The following is a 23,099-nucleotide window of genomic DNA, read 5'->3' as shown; positions in this document are numbered from 1 at the left end:
CAGCTGATCGCAGTGGGCAGGAGGCGTGGGGAGGGAGGGAGAGGCGCTGGTCAGCTGGGCCTGCTGGCAGGTGGCAAACACTAGGGGGTGGGGGATGTAGCTGATAGGGGGAGCTGCTGGTGGGTGCTCAGCACCTACCGTTTTTTCCCCATGGGTGCTCCAGCACCCACGGAGTGGCGGCCTGTGCAACTAATGATACCAGTGATTGGGGAAGGGGAGAAGATGTGTCCAAAATATGGATCCCTTGGTTTCCTGGCTGCATCAGTGCAAACATATTTAAAAGGTAAAAAATGAGGAAATTAATGGGTTTATATTATATCTCTCTCTATATATATATATAGAGAGAGAGAGAGAGATAATTAATTATTTTTCTGTCCTTTAATGATCAAGGTGAATATGGAAAAAGTTGTGAACAGAGAAGGACGCATGAAGTATAAGCTCAGAACAGATTGTTCCCTTGTTGAATAGTTTTTCTACAGGAGACCTATTTTGCATCTCTATATGTGAGCAGCATGCATGACCTGCAGAGAGTAAAAGGGCAGTTTTCTAGAAGACATCTCTTCCACTAAACCTAAAAAGTAATAGGAACCATGCTCCAGTTTGGCAGTTTGTTTGTAATGAAATTTTGTTCTCTCTAATACAAAGTTGCCGGAGAGATTAATGGGGTGTTTTTCCCCTAGCCTGCTGTGTTTTATAGAATAGATTTATCTGCATGCTTATTAAACAGGGATGAATGACTACACGCACATAGAAACTGCATTGTGCTGTTTAAACTTTCTTGCCAAACAGAGTTATGACAGGTTTCAGAGTATGACATTATGCTATGTTCGGAGCAAGTCACTGTCAAGGCTTAAAAATGTGAATCAGCAAGAACAGTTAAACGACGTGCCAATATGCAAGATGGAACAGGATGTTCTATTTCTTGCATACTCAAGAGACTGCTGGAACAGGAAACTGCTCTCCATCACACAACATAAAATAGACGCCTTTAAGTGACTGAAAAATAAGTAGTTTTCAATATAATGTGCCCAAAATGATCCCCAGTGAGACAAGATATTATTTATCCTAATGGGATTTTTAAAGATGAGATATTTCATTTTTAAAACTATATTTAAAATATCACTTACTAAGTACACTCACTATCTATTAGTTCTGCACCTAGTTTTATCAGACTTGTGTTTTCAGTACTCAAGCAGAAAGGTTGAGGATTCCCTCAAGTAACCCCTCCCCAATTTTAACTGCACCTGATACTGCTATTAGAGCCTTGCACAATTTCCAGCTGCAGGGGTTTTGACTTCCCTTTGACCTCAATGATACTAGGCTGGCCCCTGTGCCTGTAATCCCAGTGTGCCATTCCAGTAGCTCTTTCAGTCATTCTTTAACATGGCATCTACCCAAATGCCAATAGTGCTGACAATTAGCTAGTTTCTCATCCTACTCCAAAACATATATTTGTGTGCGAGAGAAAACCTGGCTCCTGAAGTCAATGGAAGTTTTACCCAACAACTTCAGTGGGGCCAGGATTTCACCCTCTGGCTCTAATATGGGCTTTTCTTTTATTCACAGCAAAAGCAGAAATGTACAAAGATGTGTATTTCACATGGAATATTTTTGGGGAAAGTTAAAGGAATAATAAAAGTGTCATAATTACTCAAAGCTCCCTTAGCAATTTCTATAACTGACAAAATCTACAGGGCATTTTGGGGACTACCTTTTTTCCTTCGAATGTCTGTTTTATGGGCACTTTTGTTTTTACCATTATTAATACAAATTCAGTGCATAAAATACACATTGAGCCTTATAGACATCTGCACTTTCTAAACTCTTGTCTGAAATCTTAAGAAAAAGACTGTGTCATCCTGAAAGTTTAGTAAATTGTACGATTTTCTACATTTAAAATTTTAATTTTGACAAACATTCCTCCAGTGTGAGTAGGGGAGGTCTTTGGTTACCTACTACTGCCACAGTATGGATGAAAACATGTAATAACATGTTCTATGAAAATATGAGCACAACTTTCATTCTTGTTAAATATTTTGTACTAATATAACACCTTTCATTTGAAGATTTTGAAGCACTTTACAAATCTCATTTAAGCCTCACAATCCCTGTGTAAGATCAATAAATATTATTGCTATTTTATGAATGAGAAAATTGGGTCATAGAGAGATTAAATGACAGATCAGAGTCAGAAGTAGGAACAGAATCCAGGATTCTGGAGCCCCAATTGTCTTCTATGATCATTTGATTACAAGCTCTTCCACTATAGAAACTATGTATTACCCCCACATACATAAACATAACTGCCAAGCAAAACAAAAGAGCTTAGCAGAACTGCAAATGAGAGAGAGAGAGAGAAAGGGGGGGGGGGTTCTTTTAGTATTAGTGATAGTGGTGTTGCACTGGACTATAAGGTCACAGTTCAAATATTAACTACGAGCATGGAGATAATACCCAGAAATTTCTGCTCTGCAGTGATAGACTCAATCAGCTCCACATGTTGATCCCGCAGCTGTCAAAACAAAAAGATATTTTAGAAGCAGTTGTATTTTCAAACGAGAGTCTCGCTAGCTGTAGACAAGCTAGGCAGCTACCTAGAATGGCTGGGGCAGCCACATCAAACCTGAGTGGCAGAGCAATCCTGTGTGCCAGGTTGCAATGCCACTCACTCAAATTTGTGTTGGCCATTCCCCAGTTATGACAGAGTGAGTGAGTGGCACTGCAATCTGGTACTTGCTTCCAAGAAATCTGATTTCCCCCTTCCCACGGGTTGAGAACTCTGTTTTAGGGAGTAGGAAGGGGGAAGCCCACCAAGGTTTTGCCCAGAGTAACAGATTGTCTTGAGCAGCCTCTGCTCTCAACAGAACCTTGAAGTTCAGAATGTTAGATTCACATTGCAGTCCTATATCTCTGGGTGCAACAGTTCAAAGGAGTTTAATGGTCCCAATGGACAATGAGATTTAAAATTGCCTTTGTCTGCTGCACAAATACATGCACTCGTGGTGAAATAACACCACACTACTTGGTCTGGCTTCAAAATGTGTCATAGCCTTAATTTTCAGTGTTGTTTATAATAAATACTGTGGAATTATTTATATTCACAATGGGGAGAAGTAAATAACAGCCAGGATGCATTGTCTGTAGAGCCAATATTTTCTGCAACATATACCCGGCATGCACCACAACGTTCAAAGAGACAGAAAAACAGCCTTTCCTTACAGCCTGGGCAGTTAGTGTTTTTGTAAGTGGAAGTCTCTCAGAGCAGGATTAGCAATGACACATCATATTAAACATAGGCTTATAGATTTAGGATTGACAGCTGTTTGGAAATTCCTATCTAGGAATCTTCTCATCAACAAACACCCTAAATGTACATTGAGTACTGGCTTTTGGCTACTGATACTTATGTCCATCTGTTAAGTTCACACTGTGCCAAGTCATAAGTAAAGATCTTTCCCTGGAGCTTGGGAGTAAGGATGTGATTGGTTTAGATAAGCAATAAATATAGCACTGAAAATGTCATCTCTTCTGAAAGATTTTCCTTTATGCCAGAAGTGATCACTAGTATCTCACACTCTGCATACATTTATTATACTGATTATATATTGATCATACTGTACCTGTTAACCAGAGCTGGTTTACTAGTAAAAACAATTATTCAAGAATATTTTTGAAAAGTGAAGCACTGAACTTGACTCACTATGATTATGGGGGCCATATTTGTGAGTACTCACACAATAACTGGGTATATATGATAGTTTGTGAATACCATAAAAATCATATTTTAGCACCAATTATTACTTATCTAAGAATTCTTATCAGAGTGTTGTATTTATTATTCTGTCCTCAGTTTAGATTTTTTTTAAAGCTGCAGTCATCCAATCAGAGCAGAAAAATAATACTCCAGGCAACTACACACCATGAATAATGAACAGCAAATAGCAGAAGTTAATTATTTGGGAACCATCCATTATCTGAAAGTTATTTATCAAAACTATTTAGCAAATACTTCTGAACAACAAATACATTCTAATAGAATCTGGTTTGGTTCCTGGACAATTTACTAACCCGCAAAAGGTAGTAAATATGAAACAAATATTATCTGTACTTGAATAGTTTGAACAGCCCTACATATAAAAAAGCATTTCTGAACACATGAGCTTAATGACAAATTCCAATATAGCAAGCACTTTTGAGAAATCACCATGATTTCTGTTTGGGATATAAAAATAATTTAACATGAAAGTGTGATTGATGGGCACTTCATTACTCGGTAGGCACTCCCATATAATGCAGAAACATCCAGGAATAAGTCAACACACAGAGGACTGACCGCAGTAATGGTGGAAGGGTGGCCTTCTAACTTAGACTGAGTTTATAAATTGCAGGAGAAAGACGCATAATAGTCACTGTGTCCAATTCATTGTCCCATTTTTTTTTCTCATGCATTTTCACTTTTCATGGTTCCGCTTTCCGATAGCAGTAGCTGGCAAAGCACTAAAATAATACTAGTATGACAGGCTACACTCAAGATATTCCTGGTCCGACTGGAAGTAAGGAAGTTACTCAAGAAAGCCTCTTCACATAAGACCTCCCAGTTCACTTTTATGGACCCCAGAATTCTGGATAAATATCCCCAAGTTTAAGTTCTTATCTAGGCTGATCTCAAACATTAGAAACTTTGAGGTTCATCCAGCACTCATTCTGGACACACTATTACAAATACTTCCTTTATGTCTTTTCTGGGCAAACCTTCCAGGTTGGGCTCTGCAGGCAAAATAGGCAGGGAACATCTAGTTTGAGAATCCTGCTGGGACTTAGCATGGGGTAGGGCTCTGAGCAGCTCATTAGCTGTGGTGTCAGGAAATGGGCAGCTTTTTGCATGCCTACTGATGGAAACGTTGGTGTCTATGGGACTTTAGGCACCTACAAAGTTAGGTGACAGCTAAGTGGTGGTTTTGTGAATGTTAGTGGCACCAAAATTGTGGACTTTAGTGCCTAAAGAGACTGTTAGGCATCTGAGTCCCTTTGTGAATCTAGTCCTAAGTGATTGAATAGTACCTATTTCTTATGTAGAGCTTTTCATCAGTAGATCTTAGAGCATGCCATAATATGTAATGTATTTATCCTCATAAAACTGGGGTAGGTAAGTATTATTATCTCCCATTTCACAGAACTAAGGCATAGAGTGGGTAAGTTACCTACCCGTGGTCACACAACACCCTGGCCTAGAGCATAGAAGACCAGGGTTCAATTCCCTGGCTGGTTAACGGCTGGAGCACCCTAACTTAAATAGCTCAATCCTCTGGAAAGCCAATGGGACTTATCCATCTAAGTCACTTAAGGGTGTTTGGAAATTTCACCCCTACGCTACCCAGCTGTCATTGGTATTGTCAGATATACCATACTATGGGCTCTTAAACTGTGTGCACTTTAATCATAGAATCATAGAATAACAGGGTTGGAAGGGACCTCAGGAGGTCATCTAGTCCAACCCCCTGCTCAAAGCAGGACCAATCCCCAACTAAATCATCCCAGCCAGGGCTTTGTCAAGCCTGACCTTAAAAACCTCAAAGGAAGGAGATTCCACCACCTCCCTAAGTAATGTAGTGCTGTTTGAAGCAGTACTATGTTAAAGCACACTAGAGAATCTTTAGTGTGCCCCAGCAGGATCTACGCAGACCAATTAATGTGCAACGTCACTGTGCTTTAGAAATCACACCCCTGTGGAGCACATTACCTCCCATATAGACAATCCCTAGAAAAACCTCATTCATTCACTGGCATAAATTTTCAGAGGAGAAAAAAAGATCTCTGTCTAGGTGATACCTTTTAACCTTTCCTTTCTTAATAGTTCTAACACAGCCTGCTTCTCCAGGTGTGTCTCACAGAATGCTGATCAATGAAAACATCCCTCACGTTCAGAAAAAAGTCATAACACAGTATTTGTTTTCTGAATGCTCTGCTATGTATTAGCCGCCTCTTTGCTTCCAGTGCTAGGTGAAGGTTCAGTGCCCTGGCAGCTCTGTCACACTCCTTTGTACCATTTTTTAATCACAGGTTATTCTTCAGTTTCAGCCTAATGGGCACATTCAAGCTTGTAATGTAGAATGAGTTGAAAGCTTTACTGGCAAATAAAGCTCAGGAGCTTCGAGGGCAGGGGTGCTGGAACAATTTGTATAGTGGGGATGCTGAGGCCATTGTACCAAACTGTAAACCACTCACAGTATATGATGGAAACCACTTCAAGCCAAGGGATGCTGCCGCACTCCAGGTACCCCTAATTCCAGCACCTATGTTCGAGGGCCTTTTTGCTTAGAGTTCTCAACCTTGGCAATATGCTATAGCTCTAATTCCAGTTAAAAGCTGTCCATTGTATTCCTAGGTTACTTGTTACCCTAGGAACTATGAGTGTAATTGTCTTCTGCATTTATTATCATTATCTTAACAACAGAAACTAATGCTGTAATTAACACTTCTTTATAAAAGAAAGTCCAAGATATTTTAGCTTCTTTGTTCATAATCTGAAGTCTCATTTAGTGCACCTATTCTCAAGAACTGGCTTCTACCTCATGTAAGCTTTCTGATGTGGAATGAGCTGAAAGCAAGCTTGTCAAGACCCGACCTAACATAAATGGACCTGGAACTTTTTATAACTATTGCTGTTTTGTTTTTATCATTTTTGAGAAGGGCTGCAACTGAACCATAGTGGAAAGATGAAAAGGTCATGGATCCGTTCAATGAATTACAGTTCCTTGTCAACAGAGGTTTTCTTTCCAGAATAATAGAATAAAAATAGAGCTAAATACAACTGCATGGATGTAGAGATTGTGCGTGATTCAGATAGATAACTATTCATTTTCACAGCTAACATCACCTTAGTTGCGTAGTTCTCCTGATCATAAACGTCTTGAATAAGTTAGAAACGCATGGGTATTGATGCAATGCTTGGGTATATTTTACTACCTTCAAAATAGTCCAGAGTGAAGCAAAAATTACAGCAGAGAGAAATAGAGAAATGTTTGATTTGTTTTAATTTCAGATGAAATTAAATCCCCCCCATTTTTTTTTATTCCTTCATAAATAAGACCTCCTAAAACACTTGCCATGCTACATGGAAGCAAACAAGAAATTCATCCCACCTGATATATATATATATATATATATGTTAAAAGCCCAAATGTCTGGTACCCAAATAAATAAACCAGGAAATTTTTGTGGGGGATACTTTACATATATTGTTCACTCATCATAGTTGAGAAGCATTATCCAGGTACCTATTCAGAACGCATGATGAAAAGAACTAATGTGATTAGTAATTCTAAGCACTGAAATACACAGACAATGACTTGAGATTCATGCTTCTTATCTTGCAATAGCTCTACTTCATCATAAATGGATACTCAAGGTCAATACGAATAAAAAAAGTCATTGGTAGCTATTTTGGTATGCACTGTAAAAACAATATTCTTAATGAATCCATTTAGTACTGTTGAGGAGAATGTAATACATGCTGTCACAGGAAGTTCTTGTAATTTAGGATTAATTAATTAATTAATGTCCAATTACTATAAGCTCTTCCTAATTAATTCAAATGTGTCTGTATTCCACTTTCAGTTTTGAATATTTTTATAAAACAGAACATTAGACGTTTTTCATTTTAATCTTGTTGGTTCTAGTGAAATACCCCTGATAACTCCCTGTTTTGCATTTCAAATAATGTGTGTTCATTCGAATGCAAAACAAGGGTCCAATCAGAATATGATGGCAATCAAATTACAATATTCAATGAAGAGGTTTCCAGGCTGATTTCATTAGTAAACTATCAAGGATTTCACGATCTCACAGGTCTTCTATTTGTTTGTATAACTGTAAAGGGCTCAATTATAGAGCCTTGAGACAGTCTCAAAATAATATAAGACTAATTAAAAGTTTCAATTAGATGTGTGAGCCCTGTTTTCTAAATCTTGTTTTTGTGTTAAACTGTTGCAAATGAGCTCTTGGAGGGAAGCCTGCAAAATATTTAAGATGTGTAACATTACATGCAAAATCAATTGTGCGGTCAAAAAAGTATACTCTGTATATCTGCAGATGATGAAAAAAGACCGGGCAGCTATGACTAAAGAGTGGAAGTGAGTAACGCCAATGTTGATGCCATGTTTACATACTCTTCTACAGGGGCTCATGTTTATTTTCTATCATTATTGTTTGTGTCAAAGAACTTCAGTAAGAGTTGTCAGCTTCAAGTTGCTGAAGTCTTTTAAAAAGAAAAATGAGCAAATGGTTAATTCTCTGAAGTAATTTTCCCTTGAGGTGGCAGGATTCAAGTAATCAGGATATGCTCAGGAGGTACTTTTATTATGATAATACTCTGTGGTGCAGTCAGTGCGGAAAATGTGAAAACATTTGAATTCTTACTTTCTAAAAATTGGCAGTAGGGATCCTACCCAAACTTAGAGTTGGCCGGTTTGAGTAATGGACAGGGATAAATCCAGAGATTTAAAAAAACAAACAAACAAACAAAAAAAACAAACAAAAAAAAACACTTTTGCTACATGATTTATTAGACAGTAGATGGTATCAGGCAATACAGGTATCGGACCACAGCATCATATGATTTTGCTCTTTATAGCTTAGTCTCCTTTTCTAAATCTCCTGCTTGCCTCAAAATAAAGAAAAGGAATTAAAAAATTCTTGATACAATAGGCAAGCAACCTCACAATACAAGTTTTTTTCAAGTCACTTCTGAGAGCAGAACTGCACCTCCAGCTTGTATTTTCATACTGGCAGATCTTTTAAATCTTCATTTGAACATAGTTTTTATGTTGTCATACCCTTTGATTTTGTAGGGTATTAGATCAAAAGCATAACAGATGTGTTACACTTGACGTGTCAGGGAACTGGTAATAAGATAACCTTTCACATACAGGTTACTAGTTCAAATCTGGCCCAGGTTTAGTAGTGACTGAAAGTCATTAGAATCTCATGGCTGTTTGGTGACCTCTGAACTTCCCTTGAAATATCAACAGCAGAGAAGTGGTAACTAAATTACCTTCTCACATCAAGAAATGCTCCCTCCACATTAGTAGTGGAGCAAACGCTACTGCTTCTAACTTTGCTGCCCTTTGTTCTGTGGATGGAGTATTCCATCTTCAGAGTGTCCAACACCTCTCATGAGCAGTATATCACTTACTTTTTTCCTAATAAAAATACATTTTAAATGTTCCTGGCAGTATATAGGAGTTGCCGTAGTGCATTTTTAAAAACTCTTTTGATATTCTTTTTTGAAAGAAATTACCAAAGTTGCACATAATACATTTTAATGGAACCAATAGAGCTATTATGGCCTAACATGTAAATGTCTGTTTTAAAGTCTTTCAGAAATATGCATTAATGAGCCAACAGCCCCCAAACTGTTCTTCAAACGCATCGTGATCTTTAACGCTGGATCTTTTTAGTGCCTGCATTCATGACATAATTGATTTTGTGGGTTCTTCAGAAGCAGAAAGACAAAAAAAAAGACCAAGGGAACTCACTAGGAAAGATAGGAAATAACATAATGATGAGAGAAAAAGGGAATGAAAAATACGGTGAAAATTTCTATAGTGACAGTGGAGCATTATTATTAAGGTTCAGATCTGATATAGGTAGAAGGTAGCAGAGAGCTTACATCACAACAGGTGTAGAAGTCTTGTAAAGCACTTAGAAACCATAGGTTTGCAGAAGACTGCTAGTGTCCTGGGTCCATTCTGCTTACCTCAAATTGCCCTTTCTTGGGAGTCAAATACAATGGGACCCAAATATCAGCCACTGTGGTGTTGTTTTTGTGGAATCAAAACCACTTCACAGCATTGTCAGTGTCTATAAAACAGGGGTTATCAAACTGGTGGTCGGGACCCCTCAAGGGGTCATGAGGTTTGCTGGGGGTTGCGAGCTGTCAGCCTCCACCTCAAACCCCGCTTTGCATCCAGCATTTATAATGGTGTTAAATATATAACAAAGTGTTTTTAATTTATAAGAGGGGGTTCGCATTCAGAGGCTTGCGATTTGAAAGGGGTCACCAATACACACATTTGAGAACCACTACTGTAAAACTATAATGCACTTTTAAACCACTTATCAGTGACATGTTTACTCATCAATACTGAATGGTGCCTTCCATTGTGAACATGGACTCATGTGAACTCCGTCATTTGAAGAAAAGTGTTGATTTCCTTGTGAGAGTTTCTGCTGTGTTGCAAAAAAATGGCATTTTATAATGAGTACCAACAGGTATTTGTAACAGGGTTTAACTGAAAGCACATACATTGCCAAATACACCATCAGGTGCACTGAGTTCCATAAAAATATCAAGCAAGTCCCATGTATAAATGTGAAAGGTGCATGGGTCCTGAGCAGGGAGGAAGTGTAGCTAATCAAGCAAGACACGGAACATAGTTGAAAACTTATGAAACCAGTATGAAAATACGCAACTCTATACGACACTGGGAAATTCATCAGAACCAAAAAACTAAAAATATACTACTGAAATAGAACATGGAATTGAGCAAGACCCTTTTTTTTCGGGCCATACGACCAACTATTTACACTATGATCCATGGCACTGAAACCAAGCACTGAGAGGTCCACGGTAAGAAGGTACAATCAGTAGACTCAGAGGAGCGATCTGCTTACCCACAGGAAATTGCCCTATGAGAAATTTAAATGCTGAACTCTATAGCACTGTTAATCACTAGAAAGTTTGATCACTTCACCTTCTAAGTCAATAATATTGTAGGCCTTTAGTTTGGCAAGTTGATACATGTACATTTTGCAATTTCTGTGTTATTCTGATGCGTACTGCTTCAAATCAGTACAGAGTTGTTCTAAAAAAGAAATGTCTGAAAGGTCATCGTAAACTATAAAAACAAATGTGCACCTGCCACATAGCCAATTGTTACTAGTGTCAGTGCTATCACCAATTACTATGTGGAGGAAAACAGGCAAGGCTTGACTTGTATGGTATCCTAGCTCTTAATACTATAGTCTCTTTTAACTTCAGCCATCCAAAAATTTCTGTAATACATTTAAAAACAAGGGCTACAAACTTTTAAATACATGATGTTTGAATAGGTTTGAATCACATGAAAGAAGTTCAACTATCACTAATGCACAATGTGTGATTAAACTGCTGAATACTCATAGTCCAGCACAGGGCAGTGTGATAAATCTAGCAAGGACTGATTCTGGCTTCTGTTCTGGTTGGTGATATGTCAGCAGAAGGAAAAGGTTTTATGGCCACTCGGAGAAAAGACAAAGGATCTGGGGGCCCTGAGTGGAGTGCGGTGGTTGGGGGTAGTAGGCGGAATGCTTATTGGGAACCCCCAGGTTCTAGTGTCCATGGGCCCTCTGCCAGAAATCTTCAAACTCATTGTTAGAACTGATCAGGAAATGTTATTTCCCTCCACCGGCAGAAAATTTCAACAAAACAAAAATGTTTTAAAAGAAAGAAAGAAAGAAAGAAAGAAAGAAAGAAAGAAAGAAAGAAAAAGAAAGAAAGAAAGACCAAAAATTGAATATTTGGGGGTTTTGCCTGAAAAGTTTAGTTTTCCGGTTTCTATTTCTTCAGTGAAAAGTGGCATTTTTTCACAAAAAGCAGACACTTTCCCTGAAATAATGTGTTTAATCAAAAACCCAATTTTATGTCAAAAAACAATAATAAGGGGAAAATGTTGCCAGCTCTATCTATGGTACATACATGACTAGACATCTAGAAGGGGTTAATGTCCACTGCAATCCTGTCACTAATGTCTCATAGGAGAGGAAAGATTACACATGTAAGAGTACATGAACTAGCTATTAGTTTCTAGTTGAATTAATGCAACATGTCTATTATGAGGCATATTTTGTTCCCCACTCCCTGCGAGTGTGGAGGGCCCTCTTTAAACGTAACCAGTACATTTCCACTGCACAAGTGGCAGTAGGATTTGTTGAGGCCTTTCAGAGGGTGAGCACTACAGACATGGCACAGAGCATAGCTCATTGTGGGGGTACATGCAGGGAAGGGTTAGAGTGGCACAGGGGCATGCAAAAAGTATGGAGTTGGAGAATCTTCATCTATGTGATCCTTGTGCTCTCCTTCTGACCTAAACAATGGAGGAGAAGCACTAGGACCATTGGCCAGTCTACTCATTAGGAGGGCATAATCCCATGGGCCCATTCTAATGTTACCCTACAGCCTCAGTGGTAGTGGCAGGATTCCTTGCCCACTTTCCCCATTGGTCTCCCTCTCCGCATCCAGTCCAGCTTGGTGTTGGGCAGAGGATTTGCCCCTACATGAACTCCTCACATGCTGTAGTTAAATACACAGACCTGTCCAAAAGGGAAAGAACTATTGTTGAACCATAGCTGGACTCTCAGAGTGACACTGTCACAAACAGCTGACTCAGCAGAAAAACACACCATGGAAAGTGAAATTTTCTTCATATAAATAAGTTCTTATATGGTAGTTTTTCCAACGGTCCTTTATGTCCTTTGAAAGGGGTTCTCGGGCACAAAATGTTGGAATAGTTCTCTTTTAGCTAAACATACACTGAAAGAAATTATTATATTCTTTATTATGGTGACAAGCCCCTTAGTTTGCAACAATTTTAATCTGTCACTTAAAAGAAAATTTTAAGCCTATTGGAATTGGAAGCCCTAAATTTTAATTGCACAAAGGCATGTCTGGTGGAATTTTTTAAAAATCTTTGTCTTTTTACTTCTACATATTTTATGACCGATGGAGGCTTGTGTAATAGACTTATCAAAGTTGTCATTATTCTACATATTGAGATTTGTTGTTTTTTTGTGTAATCTGCTCATCAATCATTAATGATACAAACAAGCTTGTCTTGACTATAGAATTCCTTTTTATAGCTTATAATTTATGATTAACATGGCCTTGTGTGATAAAGACCCATCAAAGTCATCATTATTCTGCACTTATCTGCATTGAACTGTCTGTTTCATCTATTAAAATGTTTCAAGTCTTTTTTTTCTATCTGGCTATATTCTTCTTATTCATCCTCTCTATTTTTTGGTAGTATTTGTCTTTACCTTAGGTTTTGTTGGACCCAAGAAAAGAGAAAAAGCATACTGTTCAAATACTCTTAGATGTTCTAAATCAAAAATCACATTAGCGGTTCTTTTCGTTCAGAAAAGGTTTTTAATTAATGTTATTTAGCTCTTAATACATTGATCTTTCAACTATGCACCTCTTCTGCATTATAAACCTATACTAGCTATCTTTTCCATTGCTGATGGAATTACCTCAACATGTAGACTCTGCTGGAACAAACTGCCTTGTCCTTCATTTTTTATTCATGTATTCATCATCCATAATATAATGTTCCACACACTTAACTTTTTGACTCTCTTTAATTCATTGGTTTAAATGATAAACACTTACTTTTCTAAAGGCTTATCATAATTTATCTGCCTTGATTTAACTATCTTTCTAACCTATATATTACGTACGGGTAAGCACACTGGTTCAGAAAAAAATAAGAACCAGCCAAAACTGAGGACTAAATATAAGCCTTTTATTAGGTTCATTAAGGTCAGGATAACTCCTCCTCCTTCCCAAAACACACAGATCTGCCTTTGCTGAAATCCATTTTAAGGTTTCAATGCCTCTGGCAACCTCTTGATGATCTGCTGACATTAAATCACATGACTTTTGGGACTTCCTGCAGCGTAGAGAGAGGACTATATATTCTGGATGACTGTGGTCCAGCAAAGTCCCAGAACATATGTTAGATTTAAATAGGTCAGCTGTTTTTTGGCCACCAAAGATAATGAAATAAGAAACCTTATCTTCAGTGCTAGTAGTAAGCTTTTTTGAAGCAATGACTTTCTTCTACTCTGTGTACATATCCAAAAGATTCATATTAAAAATGCTATTTTCTAATATATTTATTATCTGGAAAAGGGAGTGAACACTGTGAGGTAGTAACATTTTATACATTTTTAGCAGTTGCTCAAGACTATAAAAGACTGAGGAAGTTCACAGGGGCCTAACAAAATGATGCAAGAGAGTAGCACAATGGCAGATGAAATCCAGTATTGCCAAATGGAAGGCAATGCTAACTGGAAAGAATAATCTGTACTGCTCTGGGATGGGGCCCCTCTGCCCCACACTGGCTATGAGGGGGTAAAGGAGCCTCAGACTCCCCACTGGCAATGAGAGGGTTAAGGAGAGCCTGTGGACCCCGTTGACACCACCCCACTATACTTGTAGGCAGTGTCAGGCACAGAGAAGGGAGCTGAAAGGGGGAAACCTCACCCATTCGAGGGCTGATCAGGAAGGATGGCAGAGCTATGCTGCTTCTTTGATGAGGGAAGCCTGGTTTCACCTGAGAGATGAAGGCAGCTTGCTTCCTGGGTGAACCATTTTGTGGATGGATCAACTAAGCCTAGGAGGCAATTTATTCCAGTGCTTAACTACCCTGACAGTTACAAAGCTTTTCCTAATGTCAACCTAAACTGCCCTTGCTTCAGTTTAAGCCCATTGCTTCTTGTCCTGTCTTCAGAGGTTAACAAGAACATTTTTCTCCCTGCTTCTTGTAACAACCTTTTATGTATTTGAAAGCTGTTATCATGTCGCCTTGCAGTTTTCTCTTCTCCAGACTAAACAAACCCAATTTCTTCAATCTTTCTCAAAGGCCATGTTTTCTAGACCTTTACTAATTTTTGTTCCTCTCTCTGGACTTTATCCAGTTTGTCTACATCTTTCCATAAATGTGGCACCCAGAACTGGACACAATACTCCAGCTGAGGTCTAATCTGCATGGAGTAGAGCAGAAAAATTACTTCTTGTGCTTTGCTTACAACACTCTTGCTAATATGTCCCAGAATAATGTTTTGGGTTTTTTTGCAAGAGTGTTAGACTGTTGACTCATATTTAGCTATTGATCCACTATGACCCCCAGATCCCTTTCTACAGTACTCCTTCCTAGGCAGTCATTTTCCATTTTGTATGTGTGCAACTGATTGTTCCTTCCTAAATGGAGTACTTTGTATTTCTCTTTATTTAATTTTATTCTATTTACTTGAGACCATTTCTCCAGTTTGTCCAGGTCATTTTGAATATTAATCATATCCTTCAAATAATTTGCAACCCCTCCCAGCTTGGTATTGCCCACAAACTTTATAAGTGTACTCTCTATGCCATTATCTAAATCATTGATGAAGATATTGAACAGAACCAGACCCAGAACTGATCCCTGAGGGACTCCTTCCAGCTTGACTGTGAACCACTGATAACTACACTCTAGGAATGGTTTTCCAACCAGTTATGAACCCACCTTATAGTAGCTCCATCTAGATTGTATTTCCTTAGTTTGTTTATGAGAAGGTCATGTGAGACAGTATCAAAAGCCTTACTAAAGTCAAGATATACCACATCTACTGCTTATCCCCATCCACAAGACTTGTCAAAGAAAGCTATTAGGTTGTTTTGACATGATTTGTTCTTGACAAATCCATGCTAACTGTTACTTATCACCTTATTTTCTTCTAGGTGTTTGCAAATTGATTCTTAATTATTTGCTCCATTATCTTTCCAGGTACTGGAGTTAAGCTGACTAGTCTGTAGTTCTTCGGGTTGTCCTTATTTCCCTTTATACATATTGGCACTATGTTTAGCCTTTTCCAGTCCTTTGGAATCTCTCCCATCTTTCAAGACATACTCCTTGATTCTAAATTAACTTTAACCACTGAGGAAAAAGACCAGGGTATCATTATGCTTAGCTTGATGAAAATATTTACTCACTACACAGCTGTGATCATAAAGCAAACACAAGTTTAGAATGTATGAAGAATGGAAAAGAAGAGAAAATAACTGAAAATATTCTAACTCCATTATATAAATCAATGGTACACATACATCTATAACACTAAGTTCATTTCTGGTCTGCTAGCTCTGGTTTGCAGAGAGAACAGAAACAGAAGGGGGACAAACATAGGCAAAGAAAATGATCACAAGCATAGAAAAACTGATGTGTGAAGAGATATTGAAAAGATTGTAGTTTACAGAAGATATAGAATCATAGAACTGGAAGGGACCTTGAGAGGTCATCTAGTCCCGTCCCCTGCACTCAAGGCAGGACTAAGTATTATCTAGACCATCTCTGACAGGTGTTTGTCCAACCTGCTCTTAAAAATCCCCAATGATGAAGATTCCACAACCTCCCTAGGCAATTTATTCCAGTGTTTAAACACTCTGACAGTTAGGAAATTTTTCCTAATGTCCAACCTAAATCGCAGTTGCAGCAGTTTAAACCCATTGCTTCTTGTCCTATCCTCGGAGGTTAAGAAGAACAATTTTTCTCCCTCCTCCTTATATCAACCTTTTATGTATGAATAAGAAGGAAATGGAGAGAGGTATATAAAATAATAAATAGAATAGAAGCAGTCAGTTGGAAACTTTTTTCATAACACAAAAACAAGGGAACAACAAAGAAACAAAGACAACAAATTTAAAACAGATTAAAAAGAAATACTTTTTACACAATTCACAATTACCTATGAAACTCTTTACTACAAGATAGCAATGAGTCCAACAGCTAAGCTAAGCTGGATTCAAACAAGATTTAGACATACATATGGAAAATGGGCATAACCATTGCTACATTAGATAGGATAGTGTATAAAGGATCTAAACCCTCATGATTCAGGGCTTAATGTGCCACCCAGTAAGTGAACGACAGTTAGTAAGATGCTTTCCATGTGAGCCACTTATTCCATTACATGTTTTCTTGTACTTTCCTTTAGTGTATGGTGCAGGCCACAGTCAGAGATAGGTCACTGGACTAGACAGACCATGGGTCTGATCCAATATGGCAAATTCTACATGTTGGCTTTGGGATTGAATTTAAGATGTTGGTTTCACCCATCAAACCCTAAATTGATTGGGACCTGCTACTTAAAGTCACTGTCTACTCTTCCACAGTTGTGGACACCAGAGCCACCTTTTCACAAAATATATGGAGCTACTAGCAAGGCATTATGCATGATAACTACTTGGCTTTGGAACCTATTCCCCTGCCACGGTCTGAAACAGCCCAGATTTTTGTCCTAAGAGAATGTTCCAAAATTCATCTATTTACCTGTACTTTTATTGAGAGGGGAACAATATGGCTAGTATCTGAGGGGAGGAAATCTTGATTTGATTTTGACTCTCTCTCTCATCAGTTATTTTATGGGTTTGGGTTCAGAGGTAGTTGCTATTACATTGTATTTTTTAAAATGTGACTCTATTTTAATGTATGGCAAAGACATCTAGAATTTATGTTAAGAGCTAATAACATGTATTACAAATTGCATTAAAAATATGTCCATGAAAAACATATAGGATGAAATCTTGGTACCATAGAGGTCAATCGAAATTTTGCGATTCACTTCAATAGGGCTAAGATTTCACACATATTCTGTTGCAAAGACTACTGATGGATTTGGTCAGATGGCAGTTAAGGGTCAGTTGGCAAGTACAATCTGTTCACTCGTGGCTTTTCCAGCAGAAATCCATGATTAACAATTTCTCGTAATAGAGTGGCCAACCGGGAATCACTTGAAACACTTTCTTGAAAACTGATAGGCTTGAGTTCTCACAGTTTCTTTCTACCTTTCTGTCAATGTTTCTCAAAAGCTGTTTTTTTCTTTCTTTCTTTTTTTTTAATCTGTTTGCTCTACAGTTCAAACATGGTATGAAGCAAACCACCTGAATGCTAACTCTCAGTTTTTCTCTGCTGTGTGATGATTACTTTGCTTGCTAAAACCCCACACATATGCCTCTAGATTACATGTTAAGCAATTATTACTCTCAGTGAATCACATTCCTTTGCTAGTCAATTAGCACTTCATAAGAGGATTTTGCTACTGTATTTTATTTCACTTCATTCTGTTTCCTACTTCCCATCTCTAAAGGAGCAATGGTAGTTATGTTCTCCTCATTTTCTTAAAAAGGCTGTTAACTTTTTTGTAAAATCCAATCCTGAATGCTCATGTTTTCTTCGAGTGCTACTGTTTTCCTATCACCATTTCTGACTGTCTTTACTTATTTTATTTTTCATGCTCTCTTGTTTTCATCACCAAATTTCCATTATTTCAAGGAATACAGTGCCTTGTGTAATGTTCCAGAAAGTTCTCTTTGAACACAATTTGGGCATGCTAGCAATCTGTTCCTGTAGAACTATAGAAGAATCGTAGAAGTTTAGGGTAGAAGGGACCTCAGGAGGTCATCTAGTCCAACCCCCTGCTCAAAATCTAGTCCTTCTTCCATTACAGTTAACAGATTGGGGGCAAGTAGATTACATTGATTTTATCCTTCTGATACCACTAGTAAAGTCTGTTTCAGTTGGATTAATAATTTGCATACTGAATTTAGACCCAATCCCGTAGTCATAACTCAGACAAAAAAAGTCATTGTCTATTTGTCTCAATAAGGACTTGAAGGTTAAGCCCTTCAAATATTTCACTTACATAATACCCATTAGAGGCAGGTAATTTCTTATACCTAAAGTTAATGGCCATTTTAACACCTACACATATTAGTCCAGGGGGTTCATGCTGGACTGGTAATAGTTTTTTATGGGAATCTGCAATGTATGAGCTGTTTGAATTCTCTGACATTGTTTAACCTTTGTAATAATAACATACACTAGAGGGGATAATAAAATTTCCATCAACATGTATTTCAGAAAGAAAAGTGGGGAGAAATGTTCACACAAAGATCTTTTTCTTTTCAGTTAACTCTAGTATATATTAGGTAAGATCTTCATGTGGAGTTCCATTGACTGCAATGGGGCAGATTTTCAGCTACACTAGGTTACATCACTTGCCTTTTTAAAAATGGAGGTAGATCTCAAATCAGTGTTAGATTGGGACAGGCCGCAGTTGATCCAAAGCCCCCTATCATCTATGTCAAAAGCAGAGATACTGTATGTGAGTATGGAAATCCATCTGCCCATTTAATAAAGAATGACATATTTCTGGCTAGTTACCCAACGCACCCATAAACATTTGGGTTTGGCAGTTCAGTCACTTGAAACATACCAAAAACTAGACTGTTTTTGCAATGTGCATCAGTGAAGGTAAATCACTTTAATCTTCATTCAGCAATCAAATGGTTATTGATTGATATTGAAGATACTGTAACCTTGAAGATTGAATTAAGAAATCTTGCTGAACACAATTGCAATTTTTCTAATGGCAGCACTGTTTTCAGAAAGTATTTTTGACACAGTTCCATATCACAGATTAATTACAGTGCCTAAAGTCCAGAAATAACAGATTAAGTAGAAAGCTGGCTCTGAAAATTTCAGACAAAGACTAGGACAATTTATAATAAAATAGCGGCATAAGAAATGTTTGCTATGTAAATGTATGTGTCTGGGGGAACAAAATGATGGAAAAACAGCATGGTGTGCCAAGAGATGAACTGAATTTGGAAATGGTTTAAATAATCAAGAGATGAATGAGAAGAAACATGTCTGTGTGTATGGGAAGGAAAAAGTAGGGGAGATGCAGCATATAGTTCAGACATTGTTTTTGTAGATATGTTTCTTTTACAACTTTCGCTGCTTTCTTCTACTGAAGACCTCTTTAAATAAAGGGGATTTTTGCAACAGGAAATATATTAAGTCCAGAGATTTCTCAGAAATGGCTAAATTAACAAATGTCTCCTCCAGAGATACAAGTATGATATCTGAGAAAAATCTTCCTCTTCCTGGCAAAGATTTGAAACAACCAAAAGAGAAAACTACTTCTAAATAATCTGTCGCAGATCATACATTGAACCCAGTGCAGGCAGGGCAAGTCCTTTAGCAGTTTAGTTAGAACTGAAAGTGCTCCTGCTGTATAGCATTCAATAAAGTTGGTAGTTGTATAGCATTCAGTAAAGACTCAGTATTGAGTCCCAGTGCTTTGATTTTGGAAGCCCTTAGTAACTTGGGACACAAAGGAATTTGGTTTGGAGGTTTATCAAGGAACCCTGGGAGTTGCAGCATCACCTGTATGGAAAAGCATGTAAGCCAAGACACCAGAAAGTGTGGTTCCTAAACTCCAAGGCTATGTAGAAAGCCATGAAGGAATTAAAATGGCCACAGCAGAGAGGAAGACAAGCAGCATTATGTTGGTGATAGAGGGATGTCAGTGAAGACAGGAGTGTGTGCTCATGCACGAGTGCTGGAGAGACAGTGGAGTCTTTGCTCTGAATGTATGATTCTGATGAACTGTGTAAAACCCTACCATACCTTTGAAAAGTGTCCACTGTCCACCCTGTCACTGGTAGAGTTCACAAGTTTGTTCTTTTGCCTGACCAATATTGAGCTTATAATGGACAGCTAGTTACAACCTAAACTATGGAAAGGTTAGCGTCCGAGCAGTTTAAAGACACTGGATCATACAGGAGAAACTGTCCATAATAGTAGTTTCACTATTTTCTGTAAGATTATACATGCTCTTGCAGGCCTCACAGAGAGTTAATACTTGATCATTCCCCTGACTGCTTAAAAAAAGTTAGACCAGAGTTGCCTATGCTGAAGGCTTCCTGGTGGCTGATTCATCCTCCATTATTCACATGCTAGCATGTTGTACAGTAAATCACAAGCCAACCTAGTCTTGCATATGGACAGTATTGAAGTAGTTTCATGAAAGTAATGACATGACATACCAATGTGGTAACATGCCTTTCTTTGGTGGGTGAGTGGGTGGATGTGAAAATGTTTCCTACCTTCTGCTGCTTTGTTTGTGTGTGTGTGTGTGTGTAGTCTGCATGTTTGATGATTCTGGCCTCTGCATAATGGCTGTCGATTTCAATGTTGCCAGCCTCCTCTATATACGTGTTTAGTTTTTCCCATCCCTTCTTCCCTTAGTGGTGCAAAAGATAACACGGTAGGTGGAGGATTTGCCCCAGTGATTAGCCAAAATTTGGGATCCTGTGGGTTGTTTCCATGAAGAGAAGAAATTGATGATAAAGTCAGGCATCGTCTTTGATGCATTCCTGTTTATTTATAAGCAACGTACAAAAACCCTGTTCCCTTGAACAAAGGAGGAATCAAACAACAGGAGGCAGTTTCTTTGGTCACAGTTTCAAGCCTTTGTCAGCCACCATTCAATCCTGTAGCTTTTTGATTAATTTGGCTGCAAATTGCACAAGTTACTAACCACAGGTTCTTTGCTCAGGTGGCTATGTCAAATTTATTACAGAGAGTGAGATTGATGAATCACATACAAAGAGACATAAAGACTTATTATACCAACAAGCAGTGATTGCAATTGTAGAAAAATCAGTATGAGAATAAGTACAGCAATTGTTTTCTGCTTTATGCATACTTACAATCCTATGGAGACCATCAGAAACAAAGGTAGAAAAACAGTGGAGGAAGCCCCATAATTAGGCATAATGATCCAGTTGCCACCATCATGAATTTCTGATTTCCACATTAGGGGTTGGCCTGACCATGTTTTACACCTTTTTTTCTTTGCATACCCCCATACATCCAGGACCATATTTGATTTCAGTTTCAGCTGTTTGCCCATGTTTCATTCCACTGGAACAAATGAAGGTTCTGATTGCTAGCATAAGCTATTTGCTTCATGCATTTCTCAATGGTTTTGATTAGAGCTGTCAATTAATCACAGTTAACTCACCCAATTAACTCAAAAAAATTAACTGTGATTAAAAAAATTAATCACAATGAAACAACAGAATACCAATTGAAATGTATTAAATATTTTTGGATTTTTTCTACATTTTCAAATCTATTGATTTCTATTACAACACAGTATACAAAATGTACAGTGCTCACTTTATATTATTTTTATTACAAATATTTGCACTCTAAGAATGATAAAAGAAATAGTATTTTTCAACGTACCTCATACAAGTACTGTAGTGCAATCTCTATTGTGAAAGTGTAACTTACAAATGTAGATTTTTTTTTGTTACATAACTGCACTCAAAAACAAAACAATGTAAAACTTTAGAGCCTACAAGTCCACTTAGTCCTACTTCTTGTTTAGCCAATCGCTAAGACAAACAAGTTTGTTTACATTTACGGGAGATACTGCTGCCTGCTTCTTATTTACAATGTCACCTGAAAGTGAGAACAGGGATTTGCATGGCACTTTTGTAGCTGGCATAGCAAGGTATTTACGTGCCAGATATGCTAAACATTCATATGCCTTGTCATACTTCAGCCACCATTCCAGAGGACATGCTTCCATGCTGATGATGTTTTTTTCAAAAAATTGTGTGTTAATTAAATGTATGACTGAACTCCTTGGGGGAGAATTGTATGTCCCCTGTTCTGTTTTACCCACATTCTGCCATATATTTCATGTTATAGCAGTCTTGGATGATGACCCAGCATGTTGTTTGATTTACGAACACTGTCACTGCAGATTTGACGAAATGCAAAGGTACCAATGTGAGATTTCTAAAAATAGCTACAGCACTCAACTGAAGGTTTAAGAATCTGAAGTGCTGTCCAAAATCTGAAAGTGATGAACTGTGGAGCATGCTCTCAGAAGTCTTAAAAGAGCAACACTCAGATGCAGAAACTACAGAACCCAAACCACCAAAAAAAAAAAAAAATCAATGTTCTATTGGTGGCATCTTACTCAGATGATGAAGGGGGAGGGATAGCTCAGTGGTTTGAGCATTGGCCTGCTAAACCCAGGGTTGTGAGCTCAATCCTTGAGGGGGCCATTTAGGGATCTGGGGCAAAAATTGGGGATTGGTCCTGCTTTGAGCAGGTGGTTGGACTAGATGACCTCCTGAGGTCCCTTCCAATCCTGATAGAGTCTATGATTCTATGAAAATGAACATGCATCGGTCCACTCTGTTTTGGATCGTTATCGAGCAGAACCCGTCATCAGCATGGATACGTATCCTCTGGAATAGTGGTTTTAGCTCCTGTGGTGTTTCTTCTGCTTTTCTCTCTCTCTCTCACCCCCCTCACCACCTCTATTAATACATTACCAGCAAAACCCCTCTACCACATAGTTCAAAAGTGGCTTCATATGTGCCTGTGTTTTGGTTGGAGCCCCTATTGTTTCATCTACCTGGTTCCGTA

The 23,099-nt window shown here is 38.1% G+C and overlaps 1 long non-coding RNA gene across 2 annotated transcripts in view; it reads left to right on the top strand.

Moving 5' to 3' along the window:
- LOC125638970 (uncharacterized) overlaps positions 1-23,099 on the top strand; it is a 172,512-nt gene that overhangs the window by 125,917 nt on the left and 23,496 nt on the right. Inside the window, exon 5 of one of the 2 annotated variants that reach the window (XR_012668747.1) lies at positions 391-1,617. The exons of the other annotated variant lie outside the window; for it this stretch is intronic. This is a non-coding gene — a long non-coding RNA (uncharacterized LOC125638970). Of the gene's footprint in view, positions 1-390; positions 1,618-23,099 lie in introns of those variants that run through there. 2 annotated transcript variants of the gene reach the window in all.

Source organism: Caretta caretta, chromosome 6, assembly GCF_965140235.1.
Source record: "Caretta caretta isolate rCarCar2 chromosome 6, rCarCar1.hap1, whole genome shotgun sequence".
In the NCBI taxonomy this organism is placed as follows: domain Eukaryota; kingdom Metazoa; phylum Chordata; order Testudines; family Cheloniidae; genus Caretta; species Caretta caretta.
This window is presented reverse-complemented; position numbering and strand designations above follow the sequence as displayed.